Source organism: Rutidosis leptorrhynchoides, chromosome 4 (assembly GCF_046630445.1).
Source record: "Rutidosis leptorrhynchoides isolate AG116_Rl617_1_P2 chromosome 4, CSIRO_AGI_Rlap_v1, whole genome shotgun sequence".
Lineage (NCBI taxonomy): Eukaryota > Viridiplantae > Streptophyta > Magnoliopsida > Asterales > Asteraceae > Rutidosis > Rutidosis leptorrhynchoides.
In genome coordinates, this window is record NC_092336.1 from 126570945 (window position 1) to 126588693 (window position 17749).

The following is a 17749-nucleotide window of genomic DNA, read 5'->3' on the forward strand; positions in this document are numbered from 1 at the left end:
ATTTCTCAACCGATTCCTCGAGCTCCAATGGCAGCGTAACCGGAACAAACGAACCAATCAGCCATCATCTATTTTGGATGAATTGGGGATGGGTTCGTAGTAAACTTAATCAATGGAGACAAGAAGAAGGTAATCCCTTCCACCAACCGAATTCACCTCTTGGTGAAGAACCTGAAGCACTTACCGGCGAATCGGAACACTATTTTCACCCTCATTTCCAGGATATCCAGTCACGAATATATAATATCTACAATTCTAGATCTTATTCATCCACTTGTCCGAACCGCCAATCATCCCGGAATAATAGAAGAAGTCAACGAGCTTCGCGCTCGAGTGGTGGCTCTGGAGAATATGGTGCGAAACCTACGAACACCAGCAGCAGCACCAGCAGCATAACCAGTACCATCAGCATCACCACCAACAACATCAGCTTCACCAATAATAAACACCATAATCTGTACCTTGGATATCAAAATCATATGCCCCATAGATACCAAGGAATATTAGTAATAATGAGTTAAGATGTATTGACTCATTCTTCCTGAAAATTAGATATGTATACTTTATATATATATATATATATATATATATATATATATATATATATATATATATATATATATATATATATATATATATATATATATATATATATATATATATATGGTTTGGAACAATAATAAATCTTTTCGTATTAAGCTATTACGTGTGAATCTTAAATAGTATGTACTACTTGGTTAATTCATATCACTAATATGCTATGATATACATTCCTCGTTAATCACTGCTTCATCACAATAAACTCCATTTCATAATAAACTAAGTGTATTATTCAAATACATGTTTGGTTTTACACTTTCATTTTCGATGTACTCAAAACTCTTTAGAAAACATCATTCGTGCCTTGTGAATTTCACAAGAATTCCACGAGCATCAACATCATATACCGAGGTATATCAATAATAATGAACGATGGAGTATTGATTCATAACTTCATTAAAGAAAGATTCTGCGATGATTATGTAATCTCTCAAGTTTTGAAGATTATTTATTCTCGCTTCAACCGCAAATCAAATGATTTTAATAGTATATTAACTCATTAAATCTATATTATACGTGAAGAATACATATATGAACGTATATCTTCATAAAGATTGTAATTAAAAATCCTTTTGTACAAACTGTTAATTGTGAAAATATTTTAACGGGTAGGTAAAACCCGAGAAATATTTATATCTCACATCAATATCTTACATTGTACATTCTTCAAATTCTGATTCAATAATTAGTAACTATACTACTTACATCCACATATGTATCCGTTCACTAAAGAACAACCATTTTCATACAAATTTAATTACCTATTCTGATTTGGACATATCGGAATCCAAGTAAAGCTTTAGCAAGTGTAATCTTCCTAAAGATCACTACATTCATGAATTATATTCATTCGTATTCTATGATGAATTATCACATCAAACCACCGAAATTATCGTTCATTACTTTTGAAATCAACAACGCCTATTCATCAACCATTAGAACCGTTGACGATTACAATCAGCGTTTAATCATCTAAAAATGAAATTTCTTGAAACCATCTCGGATTGATAACCGATGAATTAAATATGGCTGCATTAAATGCAGAGGAAACAGCAAAATTGTAGATGGTCTCAATGGCCAAAAGTTTGATAATAAAGAATGGTACGTTGGAAAAGCTCAAAAGAAAATTTGGAACTGAAAAACGGATTGAGCTAACCATGGAGGAGACCAAGGACAAATACAAGGACCAAACCCTATATTCAAAGAATCCAGGTAATTCTGGATCCGATGAAATCTTTAGAGAATATCTTGCTCCGAAGTTATGTTAAAAGCTTGCGGAAAATTTTTCTTCATCAACCTTCGAACTTAGAAATTCCAAAATGTCGTTATAAATATCCTCTATATTTCTGAAGATATTTTCATAACGATTCTTGTCCACAATTAAGTATCTCTTTGCGATATCTTTATAAAGGAAACTATTTTAGTTTCTATATTCAGTAAAATTCAAGTTTAAATTATAAATGTTTTGAAGAAATGTTGGAAATTGAAGCCTGAGTTAGTATAATATAATGACGTCAGGCCAATGTGATTATATTACAGTAAGTCATGCTAAATTTTTAATGGAAGATGATGATTCATAGACTTTATAATCATTATTTGCCATGTTACACGACTCTTACATTCTACTTAATCTCTGAACATATCAAGAACATATATTCTTGATAGTTCTATCCTCAGTAATTCTGGTAATTTACCAAATCAAATCGTGATATTATGCTTAGAACATTAGGTTCATTCGAAACTTCATACCTACAAATTCTAGACCATTACTCGCTTAAATTAGAGTCGAGAGCAGAATAAAAAGGTAAAGAGCTCCGACATATAAGGGAAAATACAAAGCCCGATAACAACACGGAAATTACAAATCGTGTATATCAATGCGTATAGCAACATAAAGACATGGGAGAATTAAAAACACTATAACCCCAAGAGCATAGTAGAAGTAAACAGATTCCTCTGGGGGTAAATGAAAAAGAAGAATGACAGAATCGATAGTCAGAAAAATATCCAGGATAAGAACTGGATGGAGCATTTTCACAATCTTTGGAAGTATGAATCGAGAAAGAAAGTATAGAAGTGGTGAAGATAATGAAACAAAAGAAGCTAATTTATAGCAAAATTCTAGACACAACAATCAAGGCAATTTTAATTTCCTTAATTACCGGAGAATCAAATCTTATACAGATTATAAAGATTTCCTTTAAATCCCTTGAATTCCGGAAATCACCTTTAATTATGTCAAAAGTTAAGGCACACTGATATTTCCTTATTTCAAACTTTTAAGATAACTTCATTTATACTCTTCCTATAATCGAACCGTTTTATCCATATTACCCAATGTTGATAAAACAATATTTTCAACTCATATTCATCATTCTTGTTGTAAAGAATGACAATCTCTATCAAATTTCACGACTATGATTTTCATGAACTCCTTTCTATTTTGTCTACCCTAGCGTGGTGGCATAAACGCTCAAGGTTTAAATGAGCTCGATATTATTCATAACACATTTTATATATCCAATTTACTGAAATGACTTGTATAACATCATCATTTTGAATGATCTCCGCATTAATAATAAAATGCACTTCGTAGAAGAACTTGTAGAAATTATGGTTTGTATGATTTTAATTCTTGAAACAGAACAATATTCTATCCATTGGAATTCACGCAAGGCCCCGAGCATACCTGGGAACGTGAAAACCAAATAAAACGTAAATATCCTCGTCTATGTACAAACAACACCGATTAATGGCAACAACTAAATTTCGGGACGAAATTTCTTTTAACGGGTAGGTACTATAACAACCCTCATATTTTCATACCTGAATTGACTAATTTGACTATAGGGTTGTTATCCATACGTAATATATAATTAAATTCGACGTTGATCAAATATTTATTTTTAGTTGACACGTTCTGTTAACTAAAGTTTACACTAATTATATAAAATAACTTTAGTTAATATTAATGCGTATTATATTTAAAACTATATGTAACATAATTATTAATTAAATGATAAGTTATTTTAATCATTGTATATATTTTTAGCTTATAAAAAAAGTAAAAATAAAAAGAAATAAGATTTTTTTAATAAATTAAATAATGAGCCCATGAATTTTGACTAAATATTTTCAAAAACAAAAACTTATTAAAAACATTTTTAACATGTTTTTATTATTTTATCAAAATTGGCACCTTTATTTTATTATTTTTTTTCTTTTCACCAATCATTTTTTACCTATAAATACATAGCTCCTCATTCATTTTTTCTTGACAAACACAAAAACTTAAGTTATTCTCTCAAAACCTTGAAGAAAATTTGAGGTACTTTCTATTTTTATTAATTTTTTTCAATATTGTCATTTATATTTATATTTATTGTATATTCTTTGTAAAATTCGAAATTAATTATATTTATATGTTATAATTAGTATTATAAGTGTTATGATGCATAAAAATAATTTTGATAATTTATGGAATATTATTTATAATTAAATACGAATTATGTAGTGTTTAAACGTAAACACAATGTAAAATTCGTAATAAATACTTTTAACCAAAAATAAAATATATATAATTTTTTTTTGAGTTTTTAAAACTTATATAGATCTGAAAAAATTATAAAAATAATTACTTGGGTCGAATTGGTATTTATTATATAATTAAACTCTATTATTATGTAATTCGAAGGTAAATTAAGAATAAATATAAAATGATAAAAAAAAATTTAAATATTTTTCTACAAGTTATTAGACTGATAGAAACTTATAAAAATTGTAAAAATAATTATTTAGGTTTATTTAGTAATTATGTAGAATTAAAAATGTTTTGTGAATACATTAAGGGTAAAAACAAAAATAAATACAAAAATATAATAAAAACGTTTTCTTAAATTTTTATACTAATCTATATGATTGACTAAGACTATAAAAATTATGTATGTAATTTTTAGATATTTAATTTATTATTTAGACATTTTTTGAATAATGTTCGATTAATAAAACACTATTATTTTTGAAGTAATTTAGGTATTTATTTAAAGGTAATTATATTTAATATATATAAGTCATACTAAGGTATAATAACTAAATATTAAATAAAACTTAGGTTATATTATCACATATATAATTATTAAGTACATTAATAATTCGTTGTGTGTATACACCTAAAGTGAAGGTTAATCAAAGATAATGTATAATTCATGTGAACTTCATCGCTACTCACGGTCGTAAGTGAATGATGTCTAGGTTGCCATTTATGGGTAAGCTTGTGGATCTCGAATGCCATGACTTAGATTCTGGTCAAGAATCCTGGGCCCCCGGTTGTGACGACCCGACAATTTCTGACCAAATTTAAACTTTATCTTTATATTAATCCGACACGATAAGCAAAGTTTGTTATGTTAAGTCTCAAGGATTTGAAACTATATTCATATATGCATTTAACCTCGACTAAATTTCAATGATTCACAAACCACTTAATGAACGTATATGATTAGATATGTTTATGTATAAATATATTAACTTGAAAACGTTACGCGTTAAACTATCTTTCTAAGCAAAATAAAAATAAACTTTGAAAAATAAATAGTTTTGAAAAACTAAATGTTATACTATTAAATAAAACATTTTGGATACAAACTTATATTTCTAAATATGTAACTATATATTTTTACTTAGTCATAAAACGTCCTAATTTAAAATAATATATTTTGGTAAACAACGAGTCACTGATTTATAGAAGCAAATGACCACAACACTCAAATTTTATAAGATACATTTTCACAAAGTAAAGTTTTGATAAAAAAAGTCAAATTATTATTAAAAGTACACGTCGCATAATGAAAAAGGCTAGTTTTCTAAATGAACGAGAGTGCGCTCGAAAAACCGAAAGTGGTACATGAGTCGTGAGACCACGACCGTGTCATTTTTGTAAAAATTATATTTTTACCATGCACGTAAATATAATATAATATTTAATTAATTCTAAAGATTAAATATATTATATATTAAATAATATATATAAAACATTACATTACGTATGTTATATGTGTCGGCAGATAAATTGAGATAAATTGTAGTGCATATGAGCTGTCAGGTGTGCTCATGCATCGCATGAGTTGTTTTGGGAGTTCACATCTATAAAGCTCAATTCGTTCTGGATTTAAAAACACACATACATCCGATATTACTCCCTTTGTTCTTAATTATATATTATTATTATTATTATTATTATTATTATTATTATTAAAATTAATACTATTATCATTAGTAATAATTATACATAAAATACTACTACAAGGTGCTTTTCAAACAAGTTTTGCGAGTAGGATAGGGTTAAGAAAATTATGGGTTATAGCTATGGAGGTGATGGGTATGGTTCATGGGTATGCTCGTGAGGTCAAACTAGTGTTTAGCATCTCTGTTGCGTGTACGTACCTTTCCTGCAATATTGAACCACAATATTGATACGTGAGTTTTCATATTTTTTTATATTAATAGTGTATCCATGTCTAGTGCTCGAGTCTTTATGTGTATGCTTGGTTTTAGTCTCTAATTTGTCCGTTTAGGGTTTTGTTGTTGAATCCCAAATTTTATATGTATGCTACAAAATGAACTTGTTATTTTCATGCTTATGAAATGTTTGTATTTATCTATATACCGATTTCAACTGATGGTAGCTTATTGTGAATTTTTTTTTACGTAATCATCACATGCAAATATGTGACTTAGAATACCACATAAACACAAAGTAAATAACTTATAAAAACTCAAATCATTAATACTAATTTTAAATATGTTGTAATTACTTATTGCTAAATTGCTATTGTTATTATTGTATTTCCTTTTATCCTTAATAGTTACGGTTGTTATTAGTGTAATTATTATGATCGAACACTATATAGGTATAGTGTATTATATTTGCCTTTATTTGACCTTTAAGCGGGTTAGTTTTTGGTTAAATATTTTTTTGTTATAGGAAATTTCTAATGACAGCCCATAGGATTTATATTGAAAATTTGTGACGGGTCCAATATAAATAGACACTATAGAGTAAAACTTGTTTACTTGTATTTTTTTTTTAAAAAAAATAATAATTAAATTTGTTCTATTTTTAAGAAAAACTACATGTCTCGTTTTATTATTATTATTATTATTTTTATTTTTTTATTTGTTTGATTTTCATTCTAAAATTTAAATTTAAAAATTAATCCTCTTTTAATAACTATTTATTTCTTTTAAATTTATGTAATGTATTAAATATAATGAGTTGGTCCAAAAATAATTGTGGCCAGTTTTAGTGAACGTGACTAGTATGTGGCCCTCTTGTTATTTTATTCACCATCACCTCAATGTACAGATTTCTTATGACGGCCTACTTTTCAAACATATATAAGATTTAATATTCGCTAATTAACATTAGTTCTCACCATTATTATTAAATTTTAATTCGATCAATAATTTGTACTAGGAGATATTGATCAAATAAAATACAAACATTCATGATTAAACTTAGTGAACTATAATCCTACTGCCAACAAATAATTATAATGTGCAATTACATATGAAACCATTAATGTTATTTTGTTTCACATGTCACCTTTTACTTCAACTTTAAATGAGCATGATTAATATTATAAGTTATTATATTATATGTCAGATTCGAGCATTAGGATTGTGATACACTATGACCTGACCTAGATTAATAGACACTTATTGACCAACATATGTTCTCTTGGTTGAGGCCTACGGATTACTTGCATTCCGAGTTTCGGTCATATCTCCATGATTTATTTGTTATGCTACAAATGTGAGTTTATTTATTCCCTTTTTATATATATTTTTGGGCTGAGAATACATACAATGTTTTAATAACTATTTTACAATATTTGTATGCGTGAGTTTCATTTACCTTTTTACCCTTTATATTTTTGGGCTGAGAATACATGCGCAATTTTTATAAATGTTTTTACGAAATGGACACAAGTAATCAAAACTACATTATATGGTTGAATTATCGAAATCGAATATGCCCCTTTTTATTAAGTCTGGTAATCTAAGAATTAGGGAACAGACACCCTAATTGACGCGAATCCTAAAGATAGATCTATCGGGCCCAACAAGCCCCATCCAAAGTACCGGATGCTTTAGTACTTCGAAATTTATATCATGTCCGAAGGAGGATCCCGGAATGATGGGGATATTCTTATATGCATCTTGTTAATGTCGGTTACCAGGTGTTTAATCCATATGAATGATATTTTTGTCTCTATGCATGGGACGTATGTTTATGAGAAATGGAAATATGAAATCTTGTGGTCTATTAAAATGATGGAAATGTTTATTTATGTTAAACTAATGAACTCACCAACCTTTTGGTTAACACTTGAAAGCATGTTTATTCTCAGGTACGAAAGAAATCTTCCGCTGTGCATTTGCTCATTTTAGGGATATTACTTGTAGTCATTCATGACATATTTCAAAAGACGTTGCATTCGAGTCGTCGAGTTCATCGAGATTATTACTAAGTCAATTATAGCTAGATATATTATGAAATGGTATGTATGCCTGTCAACATTCAATGAAATGAAAGTTTGTCTTTTAAAAACGAATGCAATGTTTGTAAAATGTATCATATAGAGGTCAAATACCTCGCGATGTAATCATATGTAATGTTCTCATCCATATGGATTTGGTCGGGGCACTACACCGGTTACATCTGGTCATTCCTGACTTATTTGATAGCAACAAAGTTTGAGTAGAGTTGTACAACATCTTGCTAAAGATTAACCCGAACTTTCTAAAATTGGAAAATTACTATAAGTGGAAACTTTCCATAAATAGTAACCTTCCGAAAATGGAAATTCTTTAGTGAACCATTACTATCAATATAGTACTATATACTATTGTCTGTTAGGCAATGTCTGATCATACGTTCTATCTCTAGGTTGAGATCTCGGTCACGTCCTTCCGTTCAATTCTTTCATGTGCTACTAAGGTGACCTTCATAGCCCCACTTTTTACTGTTTCATAACTATTTTATAACTTTTGGGGTGAGACACATGCTTGCTTTATAACTGTTTTACGCTTAGACACAAGTACTAAATTGTTAACTATGCTGTCATGCTTTGATTCATGCTAAATCCCTACCGTAATATAGTTAATTGCTACGTTTAAATGCAAACTTAATTATTGTGAGTAGGCCTATTGAGAGTAACGTCTCTAACCATTCGACCGTTGGTCTTTGGTTACATAATAATGATTCCACGACACTGACAGTACAAGGTGTCATAGGGTAAACTTGTTTAGTAGCGATATTACAAAATGTAGCAACACTTTTAGATTGATATTTCTATATCAATCAACTTTAAACTAAATCTTGTGGTCTAAAACTTTGGATATTATTTATAAACCTATGAATTTCACTCAACCTTTTTGGTTGACACTTTAAGCGTGTTTTGTCTCAGGTGATGATTGAGCTAGCTGCTACTTGCTACTAGATGATTGATGTATACTTTGCTGCTTGCATGGAGTCCATCATTCATATTTATCATTTTGTTTAAGACATTTTCTATTTACTGTACTCTTATGATGTAAAACTTTGAATAATGCTTCTGCTGTTTATTTAATAAATAAAACGTCTCATTTAGAGTCGTTCTCGCTTATACAACTGTGTTATGATATGATTGGTCACAATTACCCCTGGTCCATTTTGGGGGTGTGACAAATCCCAAACCTCGTAGCAAAATTAACACCTTTTATATATTTTAATTATAATAACGTCACCCTCTGTTGCTAGTTACTTTGTTTTTTTTTTAAATTTTTAAAAAAAAATTTAAAACAGATTTGATGTAACAGACGATAAATAAAAAAATATGTATAAACTAAAAATCACAATTCAAATTTAAAAGCGTTTTGGCTCAAAATTCCTAAACGAACTACGTTTTAAAATCTTCCCAAAATCTTTCTGGGTCATTAATTTCAACAGAATCCTTAAAACGATTACTAATTTGGAGATGAACACATATGTTGACTTTTTAGAAGAAATACCTTTGACTTCAAAATTTGAATTCGATACGATGATTTGGCATCTGAAACTTTGCAGCAAGTTTAAACGAAGAATCTACAACAACTTTGCATTTGTATATTTTGAAATGGTTTAAGGATTCGAGGTTTTGATTAAAAAGTTCAAGAACAGGATAACCGTAGGTGTTCTTCCTCTTTTCTGATTTAATCTGATTAAATTGGGATTTGTAAAAGGTATCTGTGCTTTAGTGGATAAGTATTAGGTCGAGTTCGTTCTCTTAACACTAAAATTGATTGATTATAATAACAATTTGGGTCGACAGCAAGAAATCTGTTGGTACAGAAATATTAATAAAAAATAAAGATGATTACGATTTCTAACTAATTCGTACTACAGATTAGGATGTTTAATAATTTAAAAGATGCAAACAAAATTTAAATACTGTAATAGATTGAGATGTGAGCTGAATTTTTGATTCCTTTATATATTTATGTACGTATAATCATATTATTAATTTATAACAAAACTGTTTTATATATATATATACCAGTATATATATATATATATATATATATATATATATATATATATTCTGTTATTAATTAATATCTTACTAAAAATAAATCAGTTAATATATAAATAAGAATAATAATAATTATGTACAAATCAATTGTATCCAATTTCATATCTATTTGTTATATATAATAATATTGATAATACTGATATTAATATAAATATTAATTTTTAACGAAAGTAATAATATTAACATAACAATTATACCTTGTAATCATATAAATACATATTATAAGTTTCTACCTAAGATTTATAAATTATTTATAATATATATTATTTACATTGTTCATATGTATAACTGTATATAGGAATTTTATATATATATATATATATATATATATATATATATATATATATATATATATATATATATATATATATATATATATATATATATATATATATATAATCTCATATATTAATCTACCTTCGTTATTATAAAAATTATTCGTTGTTAACTTCGTTAGGAAAATAAGACGAGTCTTTCTAAGTATTGTATTCGAAGTTCTTAAAATATATTTTAAAATACTATATATATATATTTATTACTTAACAGGTTTTTATTATATAACTAAACAATATATATATATATATATATATATATATATATATATATATTTTAATTAAATAAATTTAATATTTAATCTTATATATATTTACAATTAATAATATTTCTCATTACATAGTATATTATTTTACATATTTAATTTTATTTGTTTAAAGTATACTTTATTAATTCAAATTATTATATATACACTTTTATTTATATTTATATATAGTTACATATTTAATTATACACAATTGTTCGTGAATCGTCGAGGACAGTCAAAGGTCACATGATTTCATGAAAACAGTTCAAAAATTTTCGAGACTCAACATTACAGACTTTGCTTATCATGTCGGAAATATATAAAGATTTAAGGTTCAATGGCGCCGTAGTATAGGTTCCGAGTTCACTTGGGAGCCCGAAGAGTTTGTGTTAGTGTATCTTCCCGCTTGTCATGCGGCTTGGATCGCGAGGACTCGCTCCGATTCAAGTGGGGAAGAGTTGTAAGACCCAAATAATTATTGTACAAAAGTGTAAATAAGATGTGCATGGTGTGTGAAGTGTTGTGTAATTAAAAACTACAAAGAAAGACTGACCGAGCAAATGGAGCGCCGCGCCATGTTTAGGGTGCGCGCCGCGCGACTTACTGTCGACAGATTCCTTGTTTTTATTGAAGTTTAATGAGGGGCATAATGGTCCTTTCACATGGGGCCGGTTTTAGGGCACTTATGGCCAGATTTTTGGTGGTTGAAGCACATTTAACATAACCACCAACTCCATCTTCAATTCCACTTCAATCTAGAGAGAGAAATACTTTAAGTAAGAGAAAGCTTGAATCAAGGAGGAAGGAGCTTGATCCGGGTCAAAACTCAAGTATTAAAGTTGTTCATCTAATCACTAGCTTCGTTGTGATTGTGGTGGTAAGCTCTAATCTTGATTTTCTTACTTTAATTGTTTAAGAGTTAGGGTTTTGGGTTAGTGATGAACATAAAACCCATTTGTGGTGATTTTGGGTGTTCTTGGGTAAGATTGAGTCATGAAGACTCTATATCATCTAAACTTGGGTTTCAAAGTGTTAATTTGTGTCTATGAGTTTTAATTGGTTAGTTAAATACTAGCACACCTAAATGTAAGTAAATGGGTGTTATGTGGGTTAGTGGATGACCCGAAATGGGTGTGTTGACTTTTAAATGGTCAAATGGGTATTAATGGACCTAAGTTGGTTAATGTGTGTGAAAGATGCTTAATCTCGTGTTGAAAAGTGTTTTAAGGCCCATTTTTGGCTAGTGTTAGGGTTTTGGCGAAAGTTGAGCCAATTTTAGGGTTAAGGGTGCAAATGGGTCGAAATTGCACCATGGGTCAAAATGACCTAAGGATGGTGAGTGAGTTGGTTGACCAACTTGAATGAATGATTGATTATGTGTATAATGTAATATGTACGTTACCTTGAAGTTGCAAGCTTGGTTTATCGATTCAGCAAAGGCGTAAGGTGAGTGGAGTAATTATACATGTATGTATATGGTGTATTTATTTGTATGCTATGGTATAACCCACGGATCCGGGAGTGCCATAGTGTGTGTAAATGTGCTATGATGTGAACCACGGAGCCGGTAGCATCATGGTGCATGTTGTGATGTGAACCACGGAGCCGGTGGCATCAAAGTGTGAACCACGGAGCCGGTAGCACTATAAAATGAGGTGTGAACCACGGAGCCGGTAGCACCAAAGTGTGAACCACGGAGCCGGTAGCACTATAAAAGAGTATGACTCAAATGTGTAGTGGCGTGAACCACGGAGCCGGTAGCATCATAGCATTGCGTATGGTGTGAACTACGGAGCCAGTAGCGCCATGACGCGTTTATGGTTAACCATATAGTCGTTTATGTATATGTGTGATGTATCATATTATATTATTACGGAGCTTATGATATTGTTATTGCTAGCTGCGGTATTTGGAGTTTTTAGCTTACTTGGAGTTGTATGCTAATTGTTGTTACTAGCGATAATCTCGGTGTGTGTGTAGGTGTATGCAAGTAGGTATATTATATATGTATGTGTATAATTATTGCATTCACTAAACTTTGCTTACCCTCTCATTGTTTACCTTTTTATATTCTACGGCGTGGACAAGGGTAAGGGCGTTCGTTTGGATTAGCGATCCCGCTTTGTTAAGATAATAGAAGCTTTTGGATTTAGCCTTTTGAAGTTCGACCGAGATATGGGTAGTTTAAACCCCAAACACCATGCTCTAGGTGTCGTTTAGAAGTTAAACTTTTTGTGGCCGAAACTTATATTTTTGTACTAAATTCGTGATTCGGGACGATGTGGGCCCGGTGTTGTAAAATTGGTTTTTATTATTAAAATCTCTTAGTTTTACATATTGTAACATGTTGTGAAAACCGATTCGTCACAAGGTGTCGGGAAGTGGGCAATCTTTTTCGCTAAGTTAGATTTTGGACAGGCCGTATTGGAGCGCCGCTCCAGGCCAAGGTGACGCACCGCGTGAAATGTCCCGTTCATATTGATTATAAACGTTCCATATTAATTGATTTCATTACGAGGTTTTGACCTCTATATGAGACGTTTTTCAAAGACTGCATTCATTTTTAAAACAACCATAACCTTTATTTTATCTATAAAGGTTTAAAAAGCATTACGTAGATTATCAAATAATGATAATCTAAAATATACCGTTTACACACGACCATTACATAATGGTTTACAATAAGAATATATTACATCAAAAATAAGTTTCTTGAATGCAGTTTTTACATAATATCATACAAGCATGGACTTCAAATCTTGTCCTTATTTTAGTATGCAACAGCGGAAGCTCTTAATAATCACCTGAGAATAAACATGCTTAAAACGTCAACAAAAATGTTGGTGAGTTATAGGTTTAACCTATATATTATCAAATCATAATAATAGACCACAAGATTTCATATTTCAATATACATCCCATACATAGAGATAAAATTCATTCATATGGTGAACACCTGGTAACCGACATTAACAAGATGCATATAAGAATATCCCCTATCATTCCGGGAAATCCTTCGGACATGATAAAAATGAATTCGAAGTACTAAAGCATCCGGTACTTTGGATGGGGTTCGTTAGGCCCAATAGATCTATCTTTAGGATTCGCGTCAATTAGTAGATCGGTTTACTAATTCTTAGGTTACCAAGCAAAAGGAGCATATTCGGCTTCGATCATTCACCCATATAATGTAGTTTCATTTACTTGTGTCTATTTCGTAAAACATTTATAAAACTGCATGTATTCTCATCCCAAAATATTAGATTTTAAAAGTGGGACTATAACTCACTTTCAAAGATTTTTACTTCGTCGGGAAGTAAGACTTGGCCACTGGTCGATTCACGAACCTATAACAAATATGTACATATATATCAAAGTATGTTCAAAATATATTTACAATATTTTTAATACGTTTTAATACGTTTTAAGTTTATTAATAATTCAGCTGTCCTCGTTAGTAACCTACAACTAGTTGTCCATAGTTAGATGTACAGAAAATAAATTGATATATATTATTTTGACCCAATCCACGACCCAGTGTATACATGTCTCAGGCTAGATCACAACTCAAAGTATATATATTTTTGGAATCAACCTCAACCCTCTAAAGTTAACTCCAACATTACTGCATATAGAGTGTCTATGGTTGTTCCAAATAATATATATAGATGGGTCGATATGATATGTCAAAACATTTGCAAACGTGTCTATGGTATCCCAAGATTACATAATATATTAGAATACATGTATAATACAATATAAGTTAGCTAGGATATGATTAATATAGATTTGTTACAATATTTCCCGTAGCTACAACAATCAAAAAATATCCAATCTTGTTTTACCCATAACTTCTTCGTTTTAAATCCGTTTTGAGTGAATAAAATTGCTATGGTTTCATATTGAACTTTATTTTATGAATCTAAACAGAAAAAGTATAGGTTTATAGTTGGAAATATAAGTTATAAGTCGTTTTTGTAAGAGGTAGTTATTTCAGTCGAAAGAACGACGTCTTGATGACCATTTTGAAAAACATACTTCCACTTTGAGTTTAACCATGATTTTTGGATATAGTTTCATGTTCATAAGAAAAATCATTTTCCCATAAGAACAACTTTTAAATCAAAGTTTATCATAGTTTTTAATTATCAAACCCAAAACAGCCCGCGGTGTTACTACGACGGCGTATGTCCGGTTTTACGGTGTTTTTCGTGTTTCCAGGTTTTAAATCATTAAGTTAGCATATCATATAGATATAGAACATGTGTTTAGTTGATTTTAAAAGTCAAGTTAGAAGGATTAACTTTTGTTTGCGAACAAGTTTAGAATTAACTAAACTATGTTCTAGTGATTTCAAGTTTAAACCTTCGAATAAGGTTGTTTTATATATATGAATTGAATGATGTTATGAACATCATTACTACCTTAGGTTTTATGTATAAACCTACTGGAAATGAGAAAAATAGATCTAGCTTCAAAGGATTCTTGGATGTCTTGAAAGTTCTTGAAGCAGAATCATGACACGAAAACAAGTTCAAGTAAGATTTCCACTCGAAATAAGATTGTTATAGTTATAGAAATTGAATCAAAGTTTGAATATGAGTATTACCTTATATTAGAAAGATATCTTACTGTAAATAAATAAGATTTCTTGAGGTTGGATGATCACTTTACAAGATTGGAAGTAAGCTAGCAAGCTTGGAAGTATTCTTGATTTTATGAAACTAGAACTTATAGAATTTATGAAGAACACTTAGAACTTGAAGATAGAACTTGAGAGAGATCAATTAGATGAAGAAAATTGAAGAATGAAAGTGTTTGTAGGTGTTTTTGGTCGTTGGTATATGAATTAGATATAAAGAATGTGTAATTTTGTTTACATGTAAATAAGTCATGAATGATTACTAATATTTTTGTAATTTTATGAGATATTTCATGCTAGTTTCCAAATGATGGTTCTTACATGTGTTAGGTGACTCACATAGGCTGCTAATAGCTGATCATTGGAGTGTATATACCAATAGTACATACATCTAAAAGCTGTGTATTGTACGAGTACGAATACGGGTGCATACGAGTAGAATTGTTGATGAAACTGAACGAGGATGTAATTGTAAGCATTTTTGTTAAGTAGAAGTATTTTGATAAGTGTCTTGAATTCTTTCAAAAGTGTATGAATACATATTAAAACACTACATGTATATACATTTTAACTGCGTCGTTAAATCATCGTTAGTCGTTACATGTAAATGTTGTTTTGAAACCTTTAGGTTAACGATCTTGTTAAATGTTGTTAACCCATTGTTTATTATATCTAAAGAGATGATAAATTATTACATTATCATGATATTATGATATATTAATATATCTTAGTATGATATATATACAGTTAAATGTTGTTACAACGATAATCGTTACATATATGTCTCGTTTCGAAATCATTAAGTTAGTAGTCTGGTTTTTACATATGTAGTTCATTGTTAATACACTTAATGACATGTTTACTTATCATCTATCATGATTAAACATAGTGTATCAATATCTTAATATGATTCACATGTATTTAGTAAGACGTTGTTATAACGATAATCGTTATATATATCGTTTTTGAGTTTTCTTAATTCAATAGTCTCATTTTTATGTATATACTGTAACGTCCTCCTAATAGGGTCTGGAAGAAACGCTACTAATATCAAATAAACCAACATATTATAATACGAGAACAATACTAAATGAGAAAATTTAACTTTATTGAGTACGCAGCGGAAAATGAAATGTCGTTACAATAATGGAAATAACGATAAAGTAATTGTTCATATGCAGAAGTAATAAATGCAATATCTCTTGATCCTAAGTCCAAGTAGCATCACATAAGTAGTAGATAAGAAAGCTTGAATCAAACAGCACCTGAGACAAAACATGCTAAAGTGTCAACCAAAAGGTTGAGTGAAGTTCATAGGTTTAACAAAAGTAGTTATCGTTGTTTTTAGACCACAAGATTTAGTTGTAAAGTTGATCTCCCGCAGGATCAAAAAGTAGATCTCGCAGATCCAAAAGTAGTACTGATTCGTGATATTTTAGACTAAACGTTTGTTTTGTTGCCCCGATGATAAGTTGGCAGTACCTTATCACCATGTTTAAATCATTATTAAGTAATACAAAGACATCACGGTCAAATGTATCGGGGACGTTACTCCCGATAGGCCTACCCCCAATAATTAAGAATGCCTTATCCTGAAAGCAATTAAAAAATATCACTGTGGGGTCTTAGTAGCATAAGCTAGTCATAGTACAGTTTAGGTTCGTACTTGTGTCTAAGTTGTTTAAATTATAAAAGCAGCATGTGTCTCACCCCAGTAAGTATAAAAAGTGCTATAGCAATAAGAGTGGGGCTATGAAAGTCACCTTAGTAAGTAGAGAGAGAGTTATTCCTCGGAATAAAGAGTTGAACGAGTGAGCAGGAAAGTCAACCTATTGACATTTAAGAGTAGTTAAGTGTTTTGCCCATGTTTAAGTTTAAGTATGTGTTTAAGTATAGTTTGTTTTACTAAGTTTCTATTCCTAGTAAGTTACTATTTTTATAAAGTTTCCATTTTTAGAAAGTTTCTTATTTTACTAAGTTTCTATGACTAGAGAGTTTCTACTTTTATGAGTGTTTTTCATTTTAGGATACTTGCCGTATTAGATAAGCTTCCAATCACCCCTTTCCCTTCGAATGGCTAATTTAGATCTAGGGGCTTGAGCCATAGGACCCTTTAAATCGGAAATCCAAACCCTCTGCCTAGAATCTCGTAGAAACCATTCGTCAAGAAAGTTCGAAGATCTATACATCTCTAATACATATCCCAAAATGTTTTTGTGCTACAATATAAGTAGTAGGTTATAGGTGCTAGTAATAGTAATAGTGTATACATGTTAAGTACTAGTATAAGTAGTATTAGGGTTTAAGGTTTTA